This window comes from Pelmatolapia mariae, linkage group LG5, assembly GCF_036321145.2.
Source record: "Pelmatolapia mariae isolate MD_Pm_ZW linkage group LG5, Pm_UMD_F_2, whole genome shotgun sequence".
Classification (NCBI taxonomy): Eukaryota; Metazoa; Chordata; class Actinopteri; order Cichliformes; family Cichlidae; genus Pelmatolapia; species Pelmatolapia mariae.
Window position 1 is genome coordinate 28,849,104 of NC_086231.1, and position 26,434 is coordinate 28,875,537.

Here is a 26,434-nt window from a genome sequence, read left to right on the forward strand (position 1 = left end):
TTTTTCCAGAGCGACTACGCCAACATGTCCGCCTGGCCATGCCTCAAACTCTCCGTGAGGCGCTCCTTGAGGCTGAAAGGGCCAAGCTGGTGCTCACCTTGCGACCTAACCAGGTGCCCCCCCCACAAACTACCCCCAAATCAGAGCCGCAGACTGCGACGGGGAGGGGGAGGTCGTGGAGATATGCCAGCTGCAGCCCTCGGTGCCCCGGAGGCGTGCTCGTCAACCGACCAACCGCTGCTACCGGTGCGATGAGCTTGGCCACGTGGCGCGCGACTGCCCAGCACCCGCCCCAAAGAGCAGAACTACGCAGCCTCAGGGAAACGGGGTGGGAGCGGTGTAGCGAGGGGACCACCACTCCAGCTTCCTGCCCCCCTCCAAGGACGATGCACGGTGGTGGGCCGAGTCGGGCACATCAAGGGACTCTACCTGAACTGCTGTTTTGAGGACCAGCCATGCCGGGCCCTGGTGGACACGGGGTCTACCATTTCCCTAATACGACCTGGTGTGCTCCCTAGAACGTCCAGGCCGCTTGTGATGGGTTGGTCACCCACCAACATCCAGCTGATGATGGTGACGGGGGAGAGAACTGACATGCAGGGGAAGAAACCATTGCGGATCCGAGTGAAGGATCTGGGGCTGGTGCACGACTTCTGGCTTGCTGACATTCAAGACCAGTGCATCATCGGCCTTGATCTGCTGACCCGCTGGGGGGCCTGCGTTGACACCGCAATGCTGGCTATCACTCTTGGCAAAGAGACTCTGCCCCTCCAGTGCGGTCAAAAGCAGGGAGCAGAGGGGACCAGAGACAGACAAGACAGGCGTCCGGCAGCTGCCGCTCAGCAGACTTCCGGCGCCGGTGGCTCTGGGTCATCTCTACTCACCTCAGGCCCAACCTCTCAGCCTGACAAACCTCCCTCGATCGAGACAACCGAGGCTGTTGATGACCTGTGGCAGCACAGCAGCATAGGTCTCAACGTTGACCAGCGCCAGCGGTTGAGGTGCCTCCTGGACGAGAACGTGGACATCTTTGCCGCCAGTGACAAAGACTGCAGGCAGACGGGGCTGGTCCAGCACACCATCGACACCGGCTCTGCTCAACCCATCCGTCTCCGCCCACAACGGCTGCCCCTCTCAAAATGGCAGGAGGAAAAGATCCGTGAGATGGCTGCGGCTGGGGTGATCGAGCCATCCAACAGCCCATGGGCGGCACCCGTGGTCCTTGGTGGGAAATAAGGATGGCAGCCCGAGGTTCTGCGTGGATTTTCACCATCTCAATACAGTCACCAAGAAGGACTCATACCCGCTTCCGCGGATCGACGAGGCCCTGGATTACATTACCGGCTCCAGCTGGTTCAGCTCTCTCGACCTACGTAGCGGTTACTGGCAGGTGGAGCTAGCCCCCGTAGCAAGGCCTAAGACTGCATTCACCATTGGACAGGGGCTGTGGCAGTTCAAGGTCATGCCATTCGGGCTCTGCAATGCGCCAGTGACGTTTGAGAGGCTGATGGAGAGGGTGCTCGTGAACATCCCTCGTAGCTGCTGTGTTGTGTACCTGGATGACCTTTTGGTGCATGGTGGCGACTTCGACAGTGCACTGTCCCACCTGAGCGAGGTCTTCATTGCCATCCGACAAGCTGGGCTGCGGCTCAACCCTGCGAAGTGCCGGCTGTTGGCGAGAGAGACCACGTTCTTGGGCCATGTGATCAGCGCTCAAGGTATCGCCACCGACCCCGTAAAGGTGGCTGCGGTCCGGAACTGGCCGACTCCCTCGAACGTCAAAGAACTGCGGAGCTTCCTGGGCCTAGCCTCCTACTACCGTCGGTTCAGCAAGGGGTTCGCAACGATGGCCAGCCCTCTCCACCGCCTGACTGACACGGGCCAGCCGTTTGGCTGGGGTGATGCCTGCGCTGCGGCTTTTGCACAGCTGAAGGAGGCCCTCACCGGAGCTCCAGTCCTGGCCTACCCCGTCGCTCGGCAACCTTTATTGTGGACACTGACGCCAGCAGTCTAGGAGTCGGGGCGGTCCTTTCCCAGCAGGACGAGGCCGGAGAATGAGTGGTGGCATACTTCAGCCGTGCTCTGGGGCGAGCCGAGAGGAACTACTGCGTGACTCGGTGGGAGCTGCTGGCCGTAGTGCTGGCGGTGCAGCACTTCCGGCCATACCTGCACGGCTGCCGGTTCCTCCTGCGCACTGACCATGCATCTCTGACTTGGCTCCTGAACTTCAAACACCCAGAAGGTCAGGTGGCCCGCTGGCTGGAGGTCCTTCAGGGCTGCGACTTCGAGATCCAGCATCGGGCAGGTCGACAGCATGGCAACGCTGATGCCCTCTCCAGACGGCCCTGCATGGCTGTTGAGTGCCGCTACTGTCGGCAGCAGGAGGAGCGGGCCCAGGAGGCAGTGGGGGTGGCTACTGCTCAGGCTACAGCTAGCGGAGGGGGATGGCTTCCATTGACCACGCAGCAGCTGAAGCAGGAGCAGGAGGCTGACGCGACGTTGGTTCAGGTGGGGGCCTGGCTGGAGGTGGCGCAACGCCCAGACTGGACGGGGGTGTCGGGACAGGGGCCCGAAGTGAAGGCCTACTACTCCCAGTACAACAATCTGGAGATCCACGACGGCCTCCTGTACTGGAGATGGTGGGCCCCCGGTCAGGGCAGAGATCTCCTCCAGTTGTTGGTGCCTTGGTCGCTGCGGTCGCAGGTGCTCGAGCTTGTCCACGGCTCAGTGGGGGCCGGCCACTACGGGAATGCCAAAACTCTCCGCCGTCTCAGGGTACGGTTCTACTGGCCTGGCTGTCGACGGGATGTGGAACTTCATGTGCACTGCTGTGACACCTGCATGGCACAGAACTCAACGCTCCACTGCCCCCCTGCAGTAGTACCTGGTAGGGGCCCCTATGGAGCGAGTGGGAGTGGACGTCCTAGGGCCTTTCCCCGTTACTGAGTCAGGGAACCGGTATGTGTTGGTGGCTATGGACTATTTCACAAAGTGGCCGGAGGCCTACGCGGTGCCGGACCAGAGTGCAACCACGACGGCAGAGAAACTGGTGGAGGAGATGGTCACCCGTTTTGGGGTCCCGGCTGAGCACCACAGTGACCAAGGGTGTAACTTCGAATCGAAGGTCTTCGGGGAGATCTGTCAGCGGCTGGGGGTGGAGAAGACGAGAACCACACCGCTCCACCCGCAAAGCGACAGCTTGGTCGAGCGCTTTAACCGCATGCTGGCCACCCAGGTTGCCATTCTCATCAGCCGCCACCAGCAGGATTGGGACCGACATCTGCCCCTGGTCCTTTGGTCGTATCGGACTGCGGTTCAGGAGTCCAGCCAGTGCATACCTGCCGCTTTGATTTCTTTGGGAGCTCCGGACGCCCGTTTATTTGGTGTTCGGGTCCCCCCAGGAGCCAGAGATTGATGGTAGGCCATAGATGGACTACTACAGGAGGCTGAGGGAGCAGCTGCAGGTGGTTCATGACTACACCCGCCAGGCCCAAGCCAGCGCCGGAGTACGACAGAAAAGAGCCTACGACACCAGGTGCCGAGGGGGAGCTTTCGTGCCTGGCGACAAGGTTTGGGTGTACTGCCCGGTTCGCAGGAGAGGAGTGTCCGTGGTGGTGTTGCACCAGGACAGACTCTCACCGTACTGACCGCTCGCTCCAGCAGCCGCCGGGGCAGGGGATGCTGGTGGCGCCCCATGTTCTGATCCGAGTGACTTTTCCCCCGCCGTTTGAGATTGGCCGGTGCGCCGAAAGAAGACACCTGGACATTTGCAAGACTTTGTATTGGGTAATGGGGTTGTCGGGGACGACTGACCCCTTAGGTGGGGGCTATGTAGCGGGTCAGGGCTGTTTGGGTTTTGTTGACAGCTGTGTTCTGTTGTTTGAGGCGGCAGCGTTATGTTGCCATGGTTACCATGTGACGCGCTCTCTCGGCGACTGTGTGTTTTCTGAGAGAGAGAGAGCGCCTTTTTCTTTTTGTTGTTGTTATGCTGCGCCGAGCAGTTGGGCTAGCGGCAGTGTTCTCCTGTTGAATGCAAATAAACGGCTGTGCTCCCCAGCTAACACTGCGGGAAGCAAGACCAAACGATACCTCTGTCTCCTCCTTGTCTTAGCTCGCCACAATATTAAGGATTATACATTAATATATCTTATTGTGAAAACTGATGATAGAAACGTACTGAAATTAACCAGATAAATATTTTATATAGTGAGAGAGAGAGACTATGCAAATGGCTAACAAACAGTCATTATAATTCGTCATACATTGAGAATAGCAGACAAATCAACAATACAGCTCTTCCAATTAATGGCTAATTAATATTGTGCTGAAAACAGTCCAAAAGAGTCAATAAGCCACATCAGTGTCTACTGTCTGCCTACTGCTTACTATCATAGCCAAGTGGCTAAGAAAGGTAAACAGAAGATTTCCCAATCCCTACTAATGAATGTTATCTTGTTTCAGGATACATGTCATACATAATACCTGCTATTATCCAAAGACACATCTGCTTTCCTGTATCTTTTGCTTGTTTCTCTCTTCTTTTCTCTTTTTTTCTAAACTGAGGACCTAATGGCTTTGACCTTTTCTTTTCCATCTTCCATCAGTAATTTTGCACTCCAATATCAACACCCAACCCTACAACATAAACTAACAGACCCAACTATCTGGAGCGCAGAATGGACAAACTTTGGACAAACTGCCCGAAATGCATTAACAGAGACATGTCAGGGATTTTGAGTCATTCTGCGCTCCAGATGGATTAATTGCGTTAAAAATTTGAATTGTGTTAATCGTGATGAGGGCGTTAACGTTGACAGCCCTAATTTGTTGGGTTTTTTAAATTTAGTTTTATTTTGCAAGCTGGTTTTAGGTGCCGCTCTAGCCAGCCAGAGAGTACCCTGCCATTCCGCCCCTCCCCTCCCTGTGCAGCAAGGAGCAGGCGCCTCGTAAATGAACGGCGGCCCTTACTCCTCGCAAATAGGCATGTGCCTATGCAATCTCCAAAATGTGCTGGCATGATGTCGGGGCAGGATGGGTGCAAGCAAGTTTTTTTTGCAGATGCCATGATACATACAGGCCATGGTAAATGGCCTGTATTTATATAGCGCTTTACTAGTCCCTAAGGACCCCAAAGCGCTTTACACATCCAGTCATCCACCCATTCACACACACATTCACACACTGGTGATGGCAAGCTACGTTGTAGCCACAGCCACCCTGGGGCGCACTGAGAGAGGCGAGGCTGCCGGACACTGGCGCCACCGGGCCCTCTGACCACCACCAGTAGGCAACGGGTGAAGTGTCTTGCCCAAGGACACAACGACCAAGACTGTCCAAGCCGGGGCTCGAACCGGCAACCTTCCAATTACAAGGCGAACTCCCAACTATTGAGTAGACATAGCCTATATTTATTTGTTTTACTCTGGCTTATATGGATTTTATCTTTTGTTTCCCCTGTAGCTCGAAGAAGACTTCAGAGTCCAGGGTCAGGTCAGTGCCGCAGACTGGGATGTTTTTTACCCAGACGAGGAGTACATCTTTGGAGATTTTACCGAGAGGTTGTGGGCCTACCTCACTATCCAGCAATTACTGGAGAAGAGGTCAGTTTAACCCTGGAGAACCCATGGGGTCAAATTTGACCCCATGGGTTCTCCAGGGTTAAATCAGTTCAGTTTGGCTGCTAAGGCACATTGTTCTCATAAGAAATATGGTATGATATATAGTCTTTGATGACACTTGTTCTTTTACCAGGACCCTCATTTTAATGATTTGTTGTTCTTTTATAGATTTCCCTGTAGTAATACATATATTTTCCTTCTGGCAGCAAGAGCGGTACACCAGATGAGAAAGCCAACACAACAGCCAAGGCCCTGGATATGTCCCTGCAGTACAGCTTTGTCACCCCTCTCACATCCATGGTTGTTACCAAGCCCGAAACCGAAGACTCAACAAGCAGCCCTCTTATTGCTGACAAGCTGACTGAAGGTACCTGGAGAAAAGAGAGTTTAAAAATTGTAAAATACTGCACTGGCTTTTCTGTGTGTGTGTGTGTGTGTGTGTCAAGTGTCACTTTGAAATGGCTGCAGTCAAGCTTTACCACAAAAGCAAAGCATGGCTGCAGCTCATTCATAAAGAGAAGTGGTGACTGAGTTTACATTTTCCACATATTATTCCTCTTTAGTGAAGTATACCAGCAGAAGCTGGAGCTCCAGTTTAAAACTGTTATCTGTCTGTTTATTTTTCACAGAGGAAAGACAGCAGGCTGAAAAGATGGGTAAGTGATTTTTTTTTTTACGATAAATCACAAAAAAGATTTATGGGACAAATTCAATTTGTTGTATTCATGTTGATTTGGATTTTATTCTCCCTGTTCAAAGGATATAATTATATACCCGCGCAGTCGTATCCACGGCATTACCATCCAAGACCCAGATATCTTGGTAAGTACATCATATACAGTTCAGATAGAGTTATCTATACTCATTTTCTATCTTCAAGATGGCTCTTTATTGCTTTATTACCCTGTATTTCAATATTTATTACTCTCTTATTTTATTTTTCTTCAGATTGCAAATGGATTTAATCATATTTTATCTGGTTTATAGGCCTCTTTTCTTTTATTTCTTTTCTTTTATTTCCCTAAATAGATGCTCAAAGTGACAACTTCAAAAATGGTATGTAATCTATTATTAGAATCAGTTGTCTTCCCACAAAATGTAAAAGAACCCACCCATCACTGTAATCACACTCAAGATCTTGTTCTGACGTATGGCATAGACATTGAACATAACAGTATTCCCTGAAAACCCTCTTTTGTCTGATCACTTCATAATAACATTTACATTTACAATAAAGGATTACACAGAAGTGGGGAATACATTTCATTGTAAATGACTTTCTGATGTAACCGTCTGTCTGTTGTAAATAACTTTAAGAGTATAATTCCTCCACCTTCTTCTACCTGAACTCTCCCATAATTCAAAACAAGCAAATTTTATTAATATAGCGCCAGATCAAAGTTATAGCTTAGTTTGTTTTACAGGATTTTTCACAAAATGGAAATACTTTTTAAAAATCATATGATTCTTAAAAACTGAAAACCCCAGTTTCTTAAAAATCATGGTTAAAATGTTATCAAGCATCATGCTATTGACATTTACTTTCTTTTTTTCATGGGTCATATTTCCATATTTAAAAGACAACTGTGAGTAAGTATTGTAAAAGTAAAAGTTTCATAAAAAATATGAATTTCACGCCCACACACAAGTCAGGCACTGGATAGGCAAGTTGGAACTGGATCATTTTAACTCGCTTCTTTGTGTTCCTAATCTCCCTGGCACACACTATTTTAAGGAAGTCACACACAGTAATTTACAGGACAATATTCTAGTAAACAGTTGTGGGAGCAGAGTAACCCTCCTCTTCTTCAACCATAGTGTGGGTGGAGTCTCATTGAAGGAACAAACTCCTCAAATGCTAAGAATTCCTTCTACATTTGTTTTCAGCTGTGGGAAAGGCTGTTGCATTCCCAGACATGCCTGGTGTGTGGAGAGTCCTGCTACTGTCTGCTTGTGTCTACATCAGTCTTCTAGCTCAGACCTATGGAGCTCTGGTTATTTCCAGGGGAGATGCTCCAACACAGGTATCTTAAATAAGCTATGTACACTTTTTGGATGTAAAGAGACTCCTGTTTTATTGTTTTCTTTTTCAGTCCATACTTTTTTTTTTTCATTATTCCTTAATAGAGTAAAATTGGGAAAAACTGTGGTGTCATATCTAAACATTTCTTTTGAAAGAAGTGGCATAGTTATTTAAAGATATAACTCTAACCTGTAACTCAAATTGTGAGCGTTACAAACTTATTGTCTTGTTTTCTTTCATGGTTTCACATTTTTCTTGTAGTCTGGAGTTAGGCTGCAAAACCAGTTAATATCAACTTTCATTTTTAAAAATAAATACACTTGAGTATTGCACAATACTTCTTCAGTTTATACAGGACAGAGCATGAGTCACAACTCGGGGAGTGACTATTGCATTTACATCTGAGAATCTTTTAGAAGCGCGCTGTCTGGAAAACCTCTACAAGACGTAGAGAAGGCTGTTTTAGTTGAGATTAAATATTTCAAAAGCACCAATTTTTCAGATTGGCATAATTGGTACGTGGTTTAAAATAAAGCTCTGAGAATTCAATGCAGAGGTATCATTGCATGCTGTAGGTGATACAAACGGTCATACTTTTTATACTTATCTTTTTACAGTCGTCTTTTTAATGTTTTAGTAACATTACAGTCATTCTGTGCTGTGTTCCAGGAAACCAAAGAAACGGTGGGCATCAGGTCGATGAAGGTACTCATGTCACAGTGTCTAATTATGAAAGTAGACACATTTGCTGATACTTTATTCTGTACATTGTTTATATGTCATTCAGTTATGTTTTGACCCTGCTAAACACGTTCATGAAAATATTTATCAATTTTCTTTTTACAGAAAAGAAGTTCAAGCTCTGCAAATGTAAGAAACAGAGGCGGACAATTTTCAAAAATAGACCCTGGTCAACATGACTTATAGCTTCTAACTTACAGTAGTGTTACCAGCTTTTTCCAAAATTAAGTCCATACTTCCAGTAAAGTTTATGGCTCCCAGCTGCACTTGTCCCACTTGTCCCTCCCCCTGGTGTCCACTGGAATGCATTTATTTACTCTCTGCTTATAAGAAACTACATGCAATTTTAATGTTAGGGTCTAGGTTATGCAGTGCTGTGAAAAAGTATTTGCCTCTTCCTAATTTCTTTTTTGGCATATTTGTCACTCTTAAATGTTTCATATCATCAAACTAATTTTATTATTAGACAAAGAATAAATACAACATCCAATTTTTAAATGAGGATTTAATTTATTAATGTAAAAAGTAACCAAACTTATTTGGCCTTATGTGAAAAAGTAAAATCATGAATTAACTACATTAGTTGGAAAGCTGTATTCAATTTCACTAGCCACACCCACGTGTGATTACTATCAAACCTGTTGAATCAGGGAATCACTAAAAGTATAACCGGTCTGACAAAGTGAAGCAGGCAAAAAGATTTAAAAAACATGACATTATCATGCCATAATCTGAAGAAATGGCTGTGACATCAGTGACATCTATCAGTTTGGAAAGGGTTACAAAGCTATTTCTAAAGCTTTGGGACTCCAGTGAACCATGGCGAGAGCCAATATCCACAAATTGACCAAAATTACCCCAAAAGCCATCAACAACTCATCCAGAAGATCACAAAGTTCATTCTCTGGAGCTCAAGCACACCTGGGTTATGCAGCAGGACAATGATCTGAAACATACTAGCAAGTCCAAATGGCTCAAAAAACCCCAAACCAAACAAACAAACAAAAAAAAGCAATACAGGCCGATCATGCTCAAAAACCCTCCAGTGTGGCTGAATGAAAATAATTCAGAAAAGAGTGGGCCAAATTCCTCCACATGCGAGGTGATTTGAGACTCGTTGCCACTTATTACAAATGCTTGATTCCAGTTTGTGCTGCCAAGGGTGGTGCAACCAGTTATTAGGATTAGGAGGGAAAGAGTAGGGAGCCAAATGGATTTAATAACTTTGATAACTTTTTCTCCCTTAATAAATGAAATCATCGTTTATAAACTGCATGATCTGAAACATGCAAGTGTGAGAAATATGAAAAAAAGAAATCAAGAAAGAGGCAAATACTTTATTTTTCTTGTGCTTTTATTAAATTGGTTGATGTAAAATTTATAATTGTTGGGTTTATATTGTGGGTTGTCATTTATGCTTAGAAATATATACTCATATATACTTAGAGTTTTAGAATCGATTGCATAATGATAGAGGTCTGATCCTTAGCAGTCTGCAAAGACTCTGTGTGCCTCCCAGAGCACTCTGGCAAACACACACATCTTAAGGTTATGAGAGAGGTCGTACCTTCTCTTACTGATTTATGGTATAGGAGGACACCTACTCTAGAGCCCTTTGTTTAGGTGGACCGCTGGACTCCTGGCACCAGCATTGGGGAGTCTTCACAGGGTCACATCTTGACCACACACACACACCTATACGTGCACACAGACAAGATCCTCTTTGTTCACATGTATGCTTGTGTAAGACGTCATATGTTAATGAACTTATGCATATTCATGTAACCACAATAAAGAGCAGTGCTACGAGGGAGCAGACGAGAGCGACTGGGGTTGAAGCGGAAGGAACGGCGCTCGTCAGTTCTCTCCCTCGTGCACGAGATCAAACAAAGAGCTCTGCTTGGTGTCCAATGCTTTTTGCTGTTGTAGTAGAATTGTCTCGTTCCAGCAGTGGGTCTGTGCCAGACAGACCCAACAATAATTCTCTTGAACTACACTAAAAATCTTTTTCTGTCAGCACATTACATTTTCCATTTATTCAGAAGGTGGAGGTGCAAAGCATTCGAATCACCTGCACCGTGTCGTCTCGTTTCGCACACACGGTCATGTCTTCCAAGACTCTAAACAAGGAGAACTCATCCCAGGAAATCTTTTTTGAAGTAGAGTTGCCCAAGATGGCCTCACCAAGTTTAGCATGTCAGTCAATAGTACAGCATTTTTGACAATGATCATGAAGCGCATCCTCCTTTAATTTTGACACATATCCTTGTGGGTCACAGGGAAATTGATGGTCAGGTGTATGTTGGAGAGGTGAAGGAGAAAGAGAGTGCCAAGGAGCAGTATGAGAAGGCTGTTTCCTCTGGGAAGACTGCTGGACTTGTCAAGTATACTGGAATAAGATGTTCAAAATGTTATAAGATTAAACATCCCAACCTCCACCCTCAACCTGCAATAATGTAATCCATATCTGTTATTGCAGGGCTTCTGGAAGAAAGATGGAAAAGTTTTCTGTATCTGTAAACATTGCTGCCCAGAGCAGCGTGTCTTTCATTCTGATCTACGAGGAGCTCCTTCAGAGAACACTGGGCAGTTATGAGATCTTGATCCGAGTCAAAGTAGAACAACCAGTGCAGGAGTTTCAGGTAGGACTCACTTTTCACTTTTATTTTTCTTCATGATGATTAATGATGGGCTGTCTGAAGTAGTTTGTGTAAGGAACTTGCGTTGACATAGTGAGTCTTTACGCCAGGGGTGTCAAACTCAATTGCACAGGGGGCCAAAACTCAAGGCACACTTTAGGTCGGGGCCAAACAAGATAAATATTTATTGAACACACTAAAACAATGTTTTTTTAAACATAAATATAAATAAAAAACAGACAGGAATATTATTCCAGATTAAATAAACTTAAAAAAAATAAACTTTAACTTTAAATATTTTGCTCTTTATAAAAATATATCCTGTGAAAATTATCCAAGTTAGAAATATGAACATGCTGCCAAAAACCCGAGAAAAAATAAATGACAGCATACACAAGGTTGGAGCCGCATGTAGACGGAGCTGGGGCATTGCACAGGTGCAGTTCAGCAAAGTCCGCTGACTTGGTTCAACATTACTTGGCAACAGGGAAAGTGAGGCAAGTTGCACTGGTGCATTTGTGACAGCTTCACTTGAAATGCCTTCACCGCATTATACATGCCATGTCCATGAACTGACATCTGACACTGATTTCCTTGCTGAGCTCAAAAACTCAATTGAGAATTTTTATCCCAACTCTGAATCTATTTCCCACATAAAAGACTGAAATTGACGGTGATTTAAACTTTTAGCTCAGATAAAATTTACGGTTTGCGTTACGGTGATCATTACATGCTCCAATTTTAGGACTTTACCACACAGCCTTTCCTGGTGTATGATGCAGTGATATGCTGATAACTCACCGGTACAGTTCTCCTCCTGCATCTTTACTCGCATCCTGCCGACTAATCCACTTTTTTCACCGCACAACACCGGCGCTCCATCTGTTGTGAGTCCAACAAGTTTGTCCCAGGGCAGTTACATGTCGGTTACACTTTGACACACGTTTTAAAAAATGTATTTTCCTGTCGTTGTCCCGTGCATCGATTTAATGTTCAATATTTCCTCTCCACGGATGAAGATGGCCAGCTGTGCAATGTCCATCATGTCTATACTTTTCTTGTCTATACATGTCTGTACTTTTCAGCTTATCCTGACGTTTTGTCTCGTAGTGCCGTCTTAAATTAAATTTCTTAATTACAGCCACATTAGCTCCACTAATAAGACACACGGGTTTACCAGCAATGCTTGTAAACATATATTCAGTCTTCCACCGGTACTGAAAGGCTGTTTTCAGAATCGATTTTTCTCTCCACCATTGTGAGCGGCTAGCTTCGCAATAACAGAAGTTTGACTTGATTGATGTCTCATTAACATTTACTCCCTCAACTGCTTTTGACCAGTTTGAGGCTGTATGTCTTAACCAGGTAGAAGAGCTTTGCAATAGCATAAAGACATCATCCTGCCCCTCAGATGGAGTCCCAACCCATTTTCTAAAAAAGATTATTAAGGTAGTCGGTCCTGACATTTTAACTATTTTTAATAGCAGTCTCAGCTCTGGAGTAGTACCAACTGGATATAAGCACGCTGTAGTGCAGCCAGTACTTAAAAAACCGAATCTTGATTCTTCTGTTCTTGCTAATTTTAGACCTGTCTCCAAGCTACCGTTTCTGTCAAAAATTCTAGAAAGGATTGTATTTGAGCAGCTACAATCTTTTCTAAACAGTCATAATATTTTTGAGAAGTTCCAGTCGGGCTTCAAAACCCACCACAGCACAGAAACTGCCCTCTTAAAAATCCTTAATGATATTTTATTGATCACTGACTCAGGAGACCCAGCTGTGCTCCTGCTGCTAGACTTAACTGCAGCCTTTGATACTGTAGACCACAGCATTCTGATCTCCCGTTTGGAGCAATGTGGTATCAAAGGCATCCCCTTGGAATGGTTTAGGTCATACCTCTCCAAGAGGACTTTTTCCGTGAGCCTTGATGATTTTAGTTCTTCCCCAGCTCCTTTTACTTGTGGTGTCCCGCAGGGATCTGTATTAGGCCCAATTCTTTTTTCAATCTATATGTTGCCCCTAGGCCTAATCTTTAGGAAGCATAACATCTGCTTTCACTCATATGCCGATGACACCCAGATTTATCTTCGGTTTAATAGAAACACCTCTACGCCCTTGGAATCGTTAGTTAAATGTCTCGACGAAGTTAAAACCTGGATGGCCTCAAATTTTCTTAACTTCAACGAGGATAAAACAGAGGTAATTATTTTTGGACCAAGCTGTAACTTCAATGCCCCAGATTTGGACTTATGTATCCTAACATGTGCTGTTAAAACGCACGTAAAAAACCTGGGGGTCTTCTTTGATAGCAAACTTACATTTGAGAAACAAATTAATTCAGTTGTCCAGCGGTCCTTTTTTAAATTAAGGCTCCTATCCAAAGTGAGATCTTTTCTATCCTTTAGAAACTTGGAACGAGCAATTCATGCGTTTGTCTTATCTCAACTGGATTACTGCAATTCACTTTATGTGGGTGTCAGTCAGTCTAGCTTGGCCCGGCTCCAACTTGTACAGAATGCTGCAGCTCGCCTTTTGACTCGTGTGAAGAAACACCAACATATTACTCCGGTGCTTGCTTCCCTTCATTGGATTCCAGTGCGTTTTAGAATTACATTCAAAATCTTACTTTTAACTTATAAAGTGCTAAATGGCCAGGCACCGGACTATTTGTCTGATCTTGTGCAACTGTATACACCCTCTAGAGCACTTCGATCAAGTGATCAGCTACTCCTTACTGTGCATAAGTCTAGGATGGTTCATAGAGGAGACCGGGCATTTGCAGTTGTGGCACCGAAAATGTGGAACGATCTACCTCTCCACATTAGAAAGGCCCCAACTGTTACTCTTTTTAAATCGCATCTTAAAACATATTTTTTTACTCTGGCTTTCGAAACTGTAGGAGAGTTACCGATTCTTTTATCTTAATCTGCTTTTAATTTTTATCTGTTGTTGTTGTTAATGTCACTGTTTAATTGTTATGTTGTACAGCACTTTGGTCAACGCCCTGTTGTTATTAAATGTGCTATATAAATGAATAAATGAAATGAAATGAATTGACGCGGGAATGTTCCCAGTTAGCCTAGCGTTCCGCAAGGAGGCTGCAGCGCTGCATTATGGGATCTGTAGTTTGTATATTATTAGCGCCTCATATCGCCGGGCCATGCATAACAATAATAGTACATCTATATAAAATGATCTCGCGGGCCGGATATAAATGTACGCCGGGCCGGATGTGGCCCGCGGGCCTTGACTTTGACACATGTGCTTTACGCCATAATGACCTCATATTTTTTTTATGCTTCATGTACTTCCATGGATGGTGTGACAGATTGAGGCAGATATCTATGAGCCTCAAGGCATTGCTTTTGTTGAGGCGTCTGCAACGTTCCTCACCAATGAGCTGATCCCTCTGGTAGAGAAAACTGTCACAGACACAAAGGTGATATTTTGGCAAGATGTCTGTCCTTGTGTTTTTACAATGTAGTATTTAAGTATAAAGGATATATGTACAATAATGTAAAGTGAAATTAAACTTTTCTGTTTCTCAGGCACACGTCTCATTCTCACCAACAGTGGAGCAGCAACAGAAATGTCCAGGTTGTAAGGGCTCATTAATTAATGGAGATTTCATCATCAAGTATGATGTGAAACGAGCAACAAGCCTGGGGGAAGTTCAGGTCAGCTGATGAGACAGAACTTAAAGCAGCACACAAGCAGCCTTTATCTCAGCTAAAGCACAGAATTTTGACTGATCTCAAACACACTCTTGTAGACAGCAGTTTTATTTATAGAACTGGAAGCTGCAATCATTATTTTGCTTTTAGTCTTACGTTTACTTCCCTAGCTGTATTTGTCTGCTATACATTTCCTTGCTTATCTTAACCCAAAGTACTCTTTCCCTTCAGGCAGTAAATGGATACTTTGTGCACTTCTTTTCTCCCCCTGACCTGGCCAGAGTCCCAAAGAATGTGGTGTATGTAATTGACACTAGTGGATCGATGCATGGAGCAAAGATTGAACAGGTAGGGGACTAATTAGAGGCAAATTACATACTGTATGCATGACAGTGTGTTCATCTCCATATATGTTTTGTAAACGTATAAAGACCCGAGAATCAATGGTTGCCATTCTGCAAGACCTTCACGAAGAGGACCACTTTGGTATCCTCCTGTTTGCGCATAAGATTAGTTACTGGAAGGATTATCTTACCAAAGCAACAAAGAGAAATGTTTCTGACGCCATTGACTATGTAAAGAAAATACAGGACAGTGGAAGTAAGTATTGCTGAATTTTATGTACAGTGATTTTTTTCTTTATTCTGCTTATTATCTGCATTATTGAATGAGTAAAAAATGGTAAAATTCTGGGTCATTGACAACTGCACAACAAGACTGGCATCATTCTGCTGTGTTACTGTTATGGCGCTAAAACAAGCAACTTTGTCAAGTTTTGAGTGTGAGGTTTCCACTAAACATGTACAGTTGTAATCAGACGTTTACATAGTCATCACGGGCATGAATTTCATGGTAATTTTGGGCTTTTAATGACTTCTCTGAACTATTCTTTTTCCAGAGTGGATTGATTGTATGGCATACTTTAATGAAAAAAAATAGACAAGTTTTAAATTATTTATGAATTTCTTTAGTCCACACTGGGGCAAAAGTATACATACACCCATTTAAATCTTGTTTTGACAAGGCCAAGACCTTTTAACTTCTTGTTAGTCATCATGACTGATTAGTTCTTTGCCAGTATTAAAAAAATTTGTTTGATATCCCTCACTGGATTGAGCAATACTCAGAACAATGGAAAAATCCAAGGAACTCAGCGAAGATTGTGTAGAGTTACACAAATTGGGAAGGTCTCTCGGACCAATTTCTAAGCGACTGCAGATTCTAAGATCATCACTTCAGTTGCACAAGTTTTTTGCCAAGGTCTGTAAGAAGACCCAAGCTGTCATCTTCAGATGGGAGGAAATTCATCAGGATATTGAGGAACGTCACAGAAACCACAAAGGCTCAAGGCTACAATGAACTGGAGACTGCTGGAACACCACCGTCACTATCAAGGACTGAGAGGGTGCCGACCAAGAAAGACGCCCCAACTCCAAAATCGACATCTTTAAGCTCAAATAAAATTGGCAGCAGTCCACATGGACGAGTCAGATGTTCTTTGGGGAAAGGTTTTATGGTCAAACAAGACAAAGATTGAGCTATCTGATATCAATGACGAGAAGAATATTTGGAGAAGTAAAGGTGAGGCTTTCAAACCTAAGAACACTGAACAGGCTGTCAAGCATGGTGATCATCATGTTCTTTGTGTTGCTGCTAAATGTACATTGCACAACATCGGTGGAATAATGAAGAAGCAGGATTACCTCTAAACTCTTCAACTTCACCTCAGATCAGCTGCTAAATGATTGAACTTGGACACAATTGTGTGTTCCAACAGGAAAATATTTGAAGCAGGCTAACAATGACCTTCTGAAATTAACTTTCTAACTTTCTAAAGCCCCAGCCTAAACCCTATTGAAAATCTGTGAGCTACATTTTAAAGGTTTATGCCTCTAAACCAACTGATTTAAACGAACTCTACCAATTCTGCTAAGAAGAATGATCAGATATAGAATTATGCCAGAAGCTTGTTGATGGCTATCAATTGCATCTAGTTGAGGTGCAACTTTAACTTTTAATCCAATATTACGCAGGTGTATGTATATATAATTTTATCCATGTGTAGATTAGAGAAATTTGTTTATTTTATTTATTTTTTAAACAATTATCCTGTACAATTGTTTCACCCTGGACAAAGAACAATTCAATGATTAGTGACCACAGACAGCTACAGGAAGTAGCTGCCATGGCCAAGAAAGAGTCATGCAACACGTTTAGGTTTTGTGTAGATTAAACAATCAAGGTGGTGTTTTCATTTCAGAACTTTAGAGGAGTTAATAAACGTCTTGAGAACTTTTGTACAGAGCTATAGTCTAACTAAACTGAATCCAGTCTTCATGGAAAGACATACTGCATAGAGAATAGAAATGAGATAATCTTTTGGTCAAGGCTTAACAAGTAAAAGATTAAAGTAAAAGTTTGAACATGATGAGATTTTCATGTTACTCTACTCAAAGCATCGTTGCTTTTCAGGCACCAACATCAACAGTGCTATACTGGATGCGGTTAGTTTGCTGAAGAAAGAAAGAAAAGAAAAGAAAGTTCCAGAGAGGAGTATGGATATGATTTTTCTACTGACTGACGGGATGCCAAACAGTGGTGAGACAATCTTAAACATTCTGTGTGTTGAAAATTGTGGTGGATCCACGACTGGGACAGCAGGGAGAGACATTGGTCCGGGCTGCTCCGGCGGCCGTGCCGGCTCCCAGGGTTACGGCCGCCGGGCTTAGTGGCCTCAGTCGGGCGATGGGGGTAGGTGGCGGGGCGTGGCCTGTGACCAGCCAGGACGCAGCCTGCTGCCTCACCCATCCCCACTCCTTGGGTGGGAGCGGCTTGTGCCCGGCAGCTGCTCACCAGAGGAGGGCCGCGAAGCAACTGCTGGGCCCACCACCAGCTCACCCTGAGCTCAGAGCGCGGGAGTAACCTGCCTCCCGCAGCATTTTATTTACTCATTTATAAGAGCAAATAAATGAATATTAACAATGTTAGGGAGTAAGATGGAACTGATTTGCTATGTAAAGCTGACACCCAACTCAACAGTTTCATTGGAAATGGAAGCTTTTTAATGCATGCTCATATGGAAGTGTGTTTGTGTCTGTAGGGGTGACCAGCCCCCAGCTAATCCAGCAGAATGTGTTTTCTGCTATTGGAGGAAGCATGTCTCTGTTCTGTCTTGGATTTGGAAATGATGTGGATTACTCCTTCCTGGATGTTATGTGCAGGCAAAATAAAGGAGTGGCCCGTAGAATTTTTGAGGGTTCAGATGCTGCCATTCAACTCAAGGTAAGGCAAGAAAATAAGAACATTAAGGACTGTAACATGAAAATCAATGCAAGCGTAGAAATGCTAGTTTGTGCCTTACATAAATGGCAACAATTAGTTCAAGAATTTCATTGTGTGTCTTTGTTGCAGGGTTTCTATGAGGAAGTGTCCAGCCCTCTGCTCTTGGAGGTGGATCTGCGTTATTCAGAGAATACAGACTTCTTAACCAAAACCCACTACAGCCAGCTGTTCAACGGCTCAGAGATCGTGGTCGCTGGTCAGCTGAAGGAAAATGACGTGGAAAACTTCTTGGTGGAAGTGTTTGCCCACGGGGTGAGAAAAGGGAGAGCAAATTATTAAAGTATTTCCTTTACAACATGAGTTTGACTTCAGATCTATGATAGTGCTCATACAAATGAGCCTTATTATCCAGTCTTACTGTGGCTGAATATGGAATTTCAAGAACTGTAAATGAAGCTAGTGGCTTTTATCCATCTTTATACTTATGTGAAGCACAATACTTATGCTTATAAGATTAGATCTGTTTAAATACTTTGAACAACTATGACAAAGTTAGTACTACGTTCCTACCAGCATATATCTACCCACTTTGCCAACTATAAGCGCTTCATGAACATCAACTCTTTAAACTAAAATGAAAACAAATCTGTGTGTGGTGTTCAATTCAATTAATGAATTCAATTTTGCTGAAACACCGTCAAATCACAACAATAGTCTTTATATTGTAAGGTAAAGACCCTACCTTAAAGACCCCCCCCCCCCCAATAAAAGCAGTATCTGTAGTTACTAAGTTAAATAAATTCACAAATAAGTTAGTTAATTAGATGAATTTCTTGTGGATTGAATAATATTTTACATTACGAGAAGCAGCATTTAGGGTCACTTGCACAGCACATGAGGAAATCTATCTACTGCATCTTCAATACAATTTTTCAGCTATTAAAATAAATTCCTGTCTGACATTCACCAGGATTGCAGTGGACAGCATCTATTTCAGACTAAATAAATAAATAAATATATATAATAAGAAAAATGTTTAATGCTAAAGTCATAAAATGTGTTAAGATGGATGATGGGATAAAGCCCCATTTTCAAAGCTCATGTGATATTTATTTACTTTACTGTAAGCTGAGTTATTTAGCCAGCTTCACAAAGCTATCATGGAAGCTTTGCTTTGCAAGTTGAACAAACTATAGATGCTGCAGGTATTCTGCAGATTTGGAAAACACTGTCGACGCCATCTCAGATTCTAACAATTGAATATCTATGAAACGTAATTATCTGAAACAATATTAGCATGCTGATGTCAGCTTGCCAAAAAAAAAAAAAGTTGAGTGGCTGCACAGAATAATGTCTGTCATTTAATCTTTCCTTTTTATCAAGTCTGAAGAGAACTTTGTGGCACAGGGAAAGGCCAGTGTGACTGACTGGCAGACAGTGTACCCAGAAAAGGGGTTCATTTTTGCGGATTTCATTGAGCGTATGTGGGCCTACATCACCATCCAGCAGCAGCTGGAGAACAGGTTGGTTTGTGGGGAAATTTTTCTGTTACCGTGCAGATAATTTATTGATGGTGATTTTTTTTTGTTAAATATTATGTTATACATCATAATAAATTATTAACGTCATGTCCATCTTGTTTTCTGTCTCTCTTCCAGTGCCCTCAGTACTAAAGAGGAGAGAGGAAATATAGAAGCCAAGGCTCTGAACCTGTCTCTGAAGTATAACTTTGTCACCCCTCTCACATCCTTGGTGGTCACCAAGCCTGAAAACGAGGATGGAGCTGATCGCTCTTTAATTGCTGATAAAATGACTGAAAGTAGGAGAATCCACTGCTTATTAAATTAGCAGAAACATTCTTCTCCCATCACTTTGGCAAAAATAACTTTTTCTTTTTCATTTCTTTCCTATTTTACAGGCCAGCGACAGCAAGCAGAAAGACACATGGGTATGGGAAGTCTTTGAATGTAATTTAATGTGTTTTCATTTACTTTTTAAACTGCTATAGGAGAAGAATTTCCCAAATCTGGGTTAAGTAAAGCCTTTCTTATCTTATCTGACTTACACAATGCATATGAAGGAAACTGTGCTTTTAGCAGGTGCACATGCATCGCCTGCTGTTGGCTCGCGTGTAATTGATGGTAAGTGTGTCATATGTAACATTTTTACTGACTTAAATAGTTGACAGGTGGTTTTGGTGTTTTTTTTATGCTTATACAAAGTTTAAGTAAGGTTGGTTTAATTTCATGCTATTATAATAGGTAAGCATTACAGCTTCCTTATACAGTTAATGAAAACATTCATAGCAGACTCAAGAAACTCAGGAGTTGTGAATGTTTTGACCGTCATTATTTAAGAGGTCTGCCATATCAAATACAATGTTACAATATTAGTAATACTAATGTATTAATGGGGTGATGGTATGTCAATTTGGGCCAAAATGTCTGAGAACTGTTACCAGAGCCTTGTTTAACACGTTTCACAACGAATTAAGGCTGCTTTCAAGGTAACTGGGGTTCAGCCTCGTACTACCAAGATGTACCTAATAAAATGTCAAGTAAGTGTATTTGACTGAAAACATTTAATTCTGAAAAACCAGGCTGTACACTGCTGTCATAAGGGCAGGTAAGATAGTTTTACTGTTGGTGCAGACTCGATTTTATTATAACACACCTGTCAGCTCAATAATTAAATTAGCGTTTTACTCAGATATACCTTTTTTTCCAGACTTACTTGCTGCAGTTGATGGAGATCCTCATTTTATGATAGAATTTCCAGATAAAAACGACGCTCTGTGCTTCAACATCAACGACAAACCAGGAACCATTTTCAGTCTGGTCAGAGACCCCAAATCAGGTCTGTCCTGAGTCTTACTGAAGGACTCCCCAAAGTTTGATTCTGTTCATCTGGACGTAGCGTTTTCAGTGGGAGAAACGTTTCATCTCTCATCCAAGTGACTTCTTCAGTCTCAGCTGACTGCAGGTTTCCCCAACCTTATAAATGGTCCATTTGCATAACAACTGAAACTAGCACTACTGTAATGATCAAGGAACTGACCTCTCAGCCCATTGTTCCTTCAGTGGGCTGGTTTCAGTCATTATGCAAATGTACTGTTTATAAGATAGGGGAAACCTGCAGTCAGCTGAGACTGAAGAAGTCACTTGGATGAGAGATGAAACGTTTCTCCCACTGAAAACGCTACGTCCAGATGAACAGAATCAAACTTTGGGGATTTACTTACCTGGATGATTGAGCATGCATCAAGAAGATACTGAAGGACTCGTTCTAATTGGAGAATTTTCTTTTTTCAAATTTTCCAAATTCATTATCCTCCCTCATTTCAGGCTTTGTGGTGAATGGCCAAATAATTAGCAAGAAGAAAGTTGCTCTGAATGGTAACATGAACACCTACTTTGGCCGTTTTGGTATCACACATCAGAAACTGGGGGTGAGGCTGGATGTGAGCATTCAGGATATCTCTGTTTTCTACAATGACAAGCAGGTCAAGCTGCTGTGGTCTGATGCCACCTCACTCAGAGATGCCAAGTGAGTAAAATTCCCAGGCAAAACACGCGTAAAGGTGAAATTATTAAATATTTTAATCCATTTTTCAGTCCCACTAATTACTATATGTACTTTAATCACATTTGCAAACAACGTTAGTTTTTTTCCTTCATTTTTTCATGTGTTTTCCAACTTGGATGCCTCTGACCAAGTATGGAGCTCAAGCTAGTTAAAAACTGCAGTCTGACAGTGACGCTGAGGCACTCAGTGAAATTCAGGGTCATCCGACATACAAAGGTTTGGAAGAGACGCCACGACCACCAAGACTACCTGGGTTTCTACACTCTGGACATCCACCACTTGTCTGCTTCAGTTCATGGTCTGCTAGGTATTAAACTGCAAGAAGCTTTGATATAGTAATAAAGTCACTGTGTAGCTCACAGGTGTCGAACTCCAGGCCTCGAGGGCCGGTGTCCTGCAGGTTTTAGATGTAACCTTGATACAAGACAGCTGAACACACCGTAAAGGCTAAATCACCTCCTCAACATGTCTTGAAGTTCTCCAGAGTCCTGGTAATGAACTAATCATTTGATTCAGGTGTGCTGACCTAGGGTGAGATCTAAAAACTGCAGGACACCGGCCCTCGAAGCCTGGAGTTCGACACCCCTGGTGTAGCTCTTTTGTTTTTACTAAAAACTAATTCTTAAAACAGAAACAAAAGATGTCACATAAGCTATTTTCCTACAGATCAGTTCTACCATGGGGTTGTGTTTGAGCTGACAGACCTGCGTCCAGGTGAAGGCCAGGAGAAACTGGATGCCACCATGTACATGAAGGGGCAAAGGCTGAATGTGACAAGGTGACACGACTCCTTAAATTTTAGATGTGTGCATAATATTCACTCAGGCTTAAAGTTCGTTTCCTTTCATGTATGCACAAATCATCCTTGAAAAAAACATCTATATATTCTGTAGACACTGGCAAAAAGACTTCAACAAGGATGTGAAGAATGGAGAAAGCATCGCCTGCTGGTTTGTTGACAACGAGGGAAGAGGCCTGATCGATGGAACAGCTTCAGACTACACCGTGTCAGACCTTTTTACGGCTATTTGAAAACGCAAAGTGCGATCAGCATTGCACTGGGAGCTGCAGGGTAGATTTACATGCTCTGGGTGGTGTGTGATGAGAAAGCATTGTAGTGAGTCACTGGGTGTTTTCTATTTCAAAATGACACATGCAAAAACTGAAAGCAAGTGCATGTTTATATTAATGCAAGCATATCACGTTACAGTATATTTTGAGTGTATGTGTTTGTGTCCGTCTGGGATTACAGAACCTCTCCTGCTAAATATTATTTAGTCAAACAGTATCAGTGAGATAGTTTGCTTGACTCACACAATGACAGTGCGTGAGTCAAGATAGATTTAATGATGACACGAATAACATGGCAGGTAAAGCTTTCTGAATAGTCTGCATATATGACATACTGCATTCATTTCTCTATGGTTTCTTGGAATTAAATAAATATTTTGCTTTTTTAAAAAGTGCTCCCTGTCAGCATTAAAAAAAAAAAAAAAGATATTGGACTTGAGAACAGCACACGGTGTTCACATTTTCTGCGCTTCAGCTGTTGAAAAACCGGTTAGCAGGCTGAGTTTGGTCATGTCAGCTGCAATTATAACACAGATGTCATCTAACCTAGTCAAGCTCAACAGTAGTAAAACATAACTTATTGTTGTGGCCTTCAAAGCCGTACTCCCGAAGATTGACGATCTACTCACTGACATAGTCGGTCTCCACATCCTACTATCCCCAGAAGTTCACAATCTGGGTGACAATTTGAGCTTCACACTTCCATTCCAGGCTCATATAAATGAAATGTCACCTGATGAGCACCTGTAGCAGAGACCCTCATCCATGACTTTTTCACCAACTGGCTGGATTATTGCAGTGAAGTCCTGGAGTCCTGGACAGGCTGCAGTATGTCCAGAAACTCAGCTGCTAGGCTTCTAACATGAACCAAGCTCTGGGAACACATCACCCCCACCCTCATAAATTTCCATTGATTCCTGGTCACATCACGCATTACTTATGATATCCTTTTTCTCACTTAAAAATCCCTCAATGCCCTGGCCCTGCAGTACCTGTCTGACCTGCTGCACCCATACACACAGTTTCTGAAGTCTTCAACCATGAGTGTGCTTTCTGTCCCCCACAGTTTGGCAGCCCCCCCATCCCCTGGAACCCATTAACCTCTCGTTTATTTATATACTTTTGTCTTTTGATACTCTTTTGTAAAGCATCCTTTGGTTTCTTGAAAGGCGCTTCACAAATCTAAGTTTACCTCGTCTTATTTCCACCTCACAGACAACTTAGTCAGAGCTCCATCCGAGCCTGAGTCTTTATCTTCACCACCTCCAGCATGTAAACACCACGGGGCTCTGTCCTAAATCCTATCATCTGCTGGGATTCCTTACTTGATGGGTCATCAGAGTTACAAAATACATTAATTTCTCTATCTCAATAAATCATGTTCAGTTCTTCCAAGTCATCTCTTGTTATTGAAAAAACGATGTGCTTTATTTTTGTAACTGCTTTGCATTAGTACACACATTTTCCTGAAAATGCTGTACATGTAGATATACGATATAAATGATGGTTAGTTAAGATTTGGGGCACCGTTGTGTTTTAATGTGAGTTTCTGTTATGTGTTTGGTGGGATTTTCCATTTCAGTGTAGAACTCAGATAAATTGTGATCTTCTGGGGTTATACGTGTAACAGGACCACTGGTTAGGATTGTCCTTGTGATGGCTGCATGCAACCACACAATTGAAATACTTGGGTAACATTCATTTGATCTTTTTGTCTTATGTTTACATTATGCTCTAAAGCTTCTGTGATCATAAGTTAACTAATTTGATATTTTGAGTTTACCTGTAATGCATGACAGCACTAGGCTATGTTATTTTATATGGGTATATGTTATATTAATTATATTTCTGTTCGGTCTGAGTTACCTGGCCTCCGCTCCAGTCCTTCCTGGTTTGGCTAAAAGAGGAGGCTGAGGGTGGAGCTGGTTTAAATGCAGAAGCCAATAGAATGGACTGGACCATCTATTGTGATCATGTAGGGGGAATGGGGTTCTTCTTTAATGATGGTTAGCTGTTATCTCTCTAGTTTTCACCTTTGGTGTATATAATGGTTTATTAATTTGCTATATAATTGGAGCTGTTTCTCATTTGGGCAGGTCAGTTTGTTGAGTTATGTTTTGTTAAGTGACTTTTGAGTTGAGTTTTGTTAAGTTAACCTCTTTTATGGGCCCACTTGGTTCTTAAAAAAAAGTTTATTTTTGTCATTTTGAATTTTTGTAATCATCTTGTCCTTTTTGGGGTATAATAAAACCCATTTTTTGAAGATTACATTTGTGCCTGTGTGTTCCTGGCTGCTTGGTTCATGACAGTCCTTTTTAGAAATATTTGGAAAGTTAGTTATGACTTTAAAGCAGTAGTTCTCAGACTTCAGAGGGCATATCCTCCAATTTTTTTTATCATAATATAATTAACATTATAATTTTATCAATTATTAAATCTTTTAATCTTTTTAAAATGTTCCTTTAAAGGGCTGCTGTTGGTTGAATAACATTACCTTAATTGCTTTATTAATTTCCTAGCTCAAGCTGTCTACACTAATTCCCTTTATTCATATACAGTAATAATGAGTTTGTGATACAGTTTCTATAAGAAAATGTATATTGGTGTAAAATTTATTAAATAAAATCCTGAATCTTTGCCCTTGTGGCTCGCTGCAATGTGAAGTGGTGGGGTTTGGAAAGTTATGAAATGTGTCACACACATCTGGCACGATCAAGACTTTCATGTTTTATGGCTCTGATTATTGAATATGGCAAAAAGGATCAACATGGTCTTTGGTAAGTTCAAACTAAACTTGACGATGTTAAATTGCGAAACTTTTAACTTTTCGTGAAAGGATGTGTTTGTGTAAATGGTGTAAATCGTGCAAATTATTATTTTTAATATTATTATTATTCAGAGTTGTGCTTGGTAAGTAGTGGATGCATCATTGTAACGGCTCGTGCACTAAAAAGTTTTTTTTTTTATTAAACAATGACTAACTCGTTATTTCAATAACTGTATTTCAGTGACTTCATGTTTTCGCATTTGATAAAAACCACCATCTATATAACTTTTCTAAATTCGTTGACGTCATGCATCCTCAGTAAAAACTTTCAGCCTAAAAACAGCCTGTGATTGTATGCTGACAAAGCACTGATGAACGTACTAACGACAGCTGATCGTTTACATTTGTCCTCAGTAAATCAGCGCAGCAACATGTTCAACTCATCATTAGTAGCTCATATAAACGTGCGACTGCGCCACCAACTGGAAGTCAAAGATATATACACCACTCACAATGGGACAATCATATAATAGTGAGAGAGAGATGAGCTGCAGTGGAAATACTTTGAAATAAACAAACATGGAGAGACGATGGCAAACAGCTCAGGTAAACCTGTACCTTCAGTTACAAAGAAAAAAGCGAACGGTCCAATTGGTCACTAGCTTATAAGATGCTAATGCACGAACGTCTTCTTTACGTGTTTTATATGCTTAATATCACATCTCATAAACTACCCAGAATTACTTTGTTGTGTTTACTCGGTTTTGAATTGTTTTAGGAAAGATTATAACGACCTCACATTGAAATAAATATTGCCTTATGTGTAGGCCAGAGCCCTGCGGTGCAGGCTACCCTTACAAACACCTTCAGCGAGTATAGCCGTTTGTTAACAGGTAGTGTCCCACTGAACACGGTACTCACCTGAGGCAGGTAACATGGGACAGACCTGATTTAAACGCGCGGATATGAGGTACGTCATTCTTCCAAGACTGCAAAACCGCAAAATGGTGTATAGTGTGTGTGTGTGTGTGTGT

The 26,434-nt window shown here is 42.6% G+C and overlaps 1 pseudogene; it reads left to right on the forward strand.

The window, feature by feature from the left end:
* Nucleotides 1–24,070, forward strand: part of LOC134628246 (uncharacterized) — a 46,948-nt pseudogene extending 22,878 nt beyond the window's left edge.
* Nucleotides 24,071–26,434: the final 2,364 nt, after the last annotated feature.